The sequence below is a fragment of the Cottoperca gobio genome, unplaced genomic scaffold (assembly GCF_900634415.1).
Source record: "Cottoperca gobio unplaced genomic scaffold, fCotGob3.1 fCotGob3_249arrow_ctg1, whole genome shotgun sequence".
Taxonomy (NCBI): domain Eukaryota; kingdom Metazoa; phylum Chordata; class Actinopteri; order Perciformes; family Bovichtidae; genus Cottoperca; species Cottoperca gobio.
Window position 1 is genome coordinate 121,580 of NW_021166872.1, and position 3,070 is coordinate 124,649.

The window sequence follows — 3,070 nt, forward strand, 5'->3', positions numbered from 1 at the left end:
GATATGTGTGACAGCGCCTTTAAATGAATCATAACACAGGGAGGGATACACACTCATTGTAAGTCTCTTTGGACAAAAGCAACTTAATTACAATGTAATTTATTGTAATGGCAGCAGACTGAATAGACATCTGTAACAAAGTGAAAGAACAGGAACCTTCAGTCTGGTCTTCCAGGAAGGGTTAACAATCCAGCTTGCAAGACGTGTTTGCACATTAAGTGGCGATAGGGTTGGGCCTGCAAGGTATTTAAATATCCACTAACACAAGGTCATCTCTCAGTGTGTTGCTGACTGCCTGACAGTGTGCACTTCACTGTCTTTACACACTATTGGAAGAAAGGAAACCTTTTGGAAAGATGGCACACAATCCACAATCGGGTAAGTACAGCGGAGTTTAACTTTGGTCTGCTTGCATGTATTTAATGTTTATGAATGAAGTCTGTAAAGTTGCGTTTGGTTGCATACACTGAAATATGGAGGGATGATTCATACGACTCAATATGGACTCCAAACTGTGGATTGAATTAAAATAATAATAAATCCTCACAGATCATGTGTTGCTGTTGCCAGTTTTCCAGACTGCTCTTGGGAATTAATGAACATAAATTAAAAAAATAACCTTTGTATCTATAGCTCTACTAAACAAGGTATACAATGCTTATTTGGTACAAAACAAATAAGTCAAATTCAGTAGATACTTAATAGAAATGAATAATGACGCAGAGTTTCCCAGGGTCCTTAAAAAGTCTTAAAATTAATCTGAAATCTGACATTTTTTGCTAATTATTGTATTGTTGTACTATTGTATACATGTCAGTACATTGTACATGTACAGTACATGTACTTGTAGGACTTATTTTCATTCATACTTCTGCCATAATGACCGCAAAACACAAATGGGCAATTGATTCAAGTCTGTGTGAATTTAAAGGTTTTAAATTCACAATCTAATGATGACGATGAGTCTCGAAGCGAAAGAAACCAAACAAATGAGCCTACATTTAAACAAAACTAAAGAATCAGGTGATAATTCTCTGTGTGTTCTTCCATCGTTAATATAAAACTAATGATGTGAAAGTGCAGCTTTAAGGTTTAAAGGAACAATTGAAAACTAAACTAATTTTCTTGACACATCGTGAAAGGGATTTGACTTCATGCCATCTGAGGTGCAGATAAGCTGCTCTCCTGTCATGTTGGCATCTTATGTTGCACAAACATGTTTTTATTTAACACACAGCCTAAAATAACTTTGCCTCCTGCAGCGTAAACTGCTTTTACCAGTATGTGTTTGTGGGCAACATTCCCGCATGCAGTCGAGCGTTGACACACTTTTGTTCGGAGGGGTTTAAGTTCTTCTTCTCTTATCTCGTAATGCTCAGCTCATTCACACACATATTTCTTCAGCACATACAGCGTCCCAAAAAAACCATCAACGTAAGTCTAGCGTACACGACAATACAAGAGTCAAAACTACAGATAAATACCTAAAACAACGCATAAAAAACATAACTCTGTGGAGCAAGATTTGTGGCTCAGTTTTTAAATGTAAAATGCTGATTGCTCAATCATTCACACTCTTTAGCTTCTGCTTGGCACACATTTCTTATTAGCTTTGATCTCCAAATGTTTTCTTTTGCACCACGCCCGAAGATTTGTTTGTGCCAAAAACTCTGGCCAACTGAGTCCTCCACACACCTGAACAAATCAAAGAGACACATCTTGAGGATCAAGTCTGACTGACTTTGTTCCACAGACACCAAGTTTAATCTGAACATTTATTTTATGTTACCATCCATGTTGGTTGGTGAGCAGTAGGTTGGTCAGGTGCTATTAAACCACTGCACAACATCGACATTTGACCTTTTACTTTGTTTGACCTGCAGTGTTTCTTTCTTTACTTTTTTTTTTACTTGCTTTTGTTTTATTTCTTTGTTAAGTGGTTTTTTTTCTTCAAAATGTGAACATGTGCAAGGTTTTCTTTCTTTATTTCTGTTATATATATTTGTTTTACAGATGTATGAATACTGTACTAATATATATATTTATAATATATTCGTATGTGCAGTGGCAGGCCGTGCATTTCACACCTAGGCCTTCAGTGATGTCCTACACAGTCCTACCTGAATTATTCCACCTCTTAATACCATCATTATGACGCCATGGCTCTAGAAACTCTACATTTAGACAGAAACTCAGTACAACCGGGCGTTGCATCACCTTAACAACAGAGTAAATAGCAGGCATTCCCAGCAGTACAATGTGCAGTGCCTCTCGGAGGCTGTGAGCCGGGGGTACCGCTCGTAGTTAATGATTTGAAAGTGGCGGACAAACCCTGTGATAGGCTCGCTAGCGTCGGGGTTGGCCGTTCTCTTCTCACGATGTCTATCTTTTTTTGAAAAGTTTGTCTTGAAAATGGCGTTGTAATTATATCTGCGACCACATCGACCTCTTCTCCTCCTTCAGCCATTGTGGGTTGAAAACAAACAGCTTGTAGAAATCTACACAAATTAGCTCGTTCAAAGTTTGCTAGCTCTGCTAGCTCCGCCTCTCAATAGTGCGTATCTAATCAAAAGACGTGGACGTGCTGACGTTATCGTACGCCTGCTAGCTGGCCCCGGTGTCCACAACTCGACATCTGATTGGTTGACGCCACAGTTTTGTCTCCGTTCACTTTAAGCGACAGGCGCCCGCACTGTTGATTCTGAAGGCCTCAGGGCAGATCTCTTGGACCCTGGCAACACATCATGGCTGAAATATGATTGGATAAAAGCTCTAACATAAAGGCCAGGCCTCCAAATCTCCATCTGAGGCTGGAAGCAGCGCAACCAAGAGGAAAGCTATGAAATGAAGAGAATAGACTATGGGGAATAATTTAATACATATTTGTGGAAAAAATATATCAAAATAGAGAAGGCCTTGCTGGTCCTGACGGCCCACCACTGCGTATATGTATATATATATATGTGTATATAATATATATATATTATAAAATAAGGTACAGTATATACAGTATGTATATATATATATATATATATATATATATATATATATATATATATATATATATATA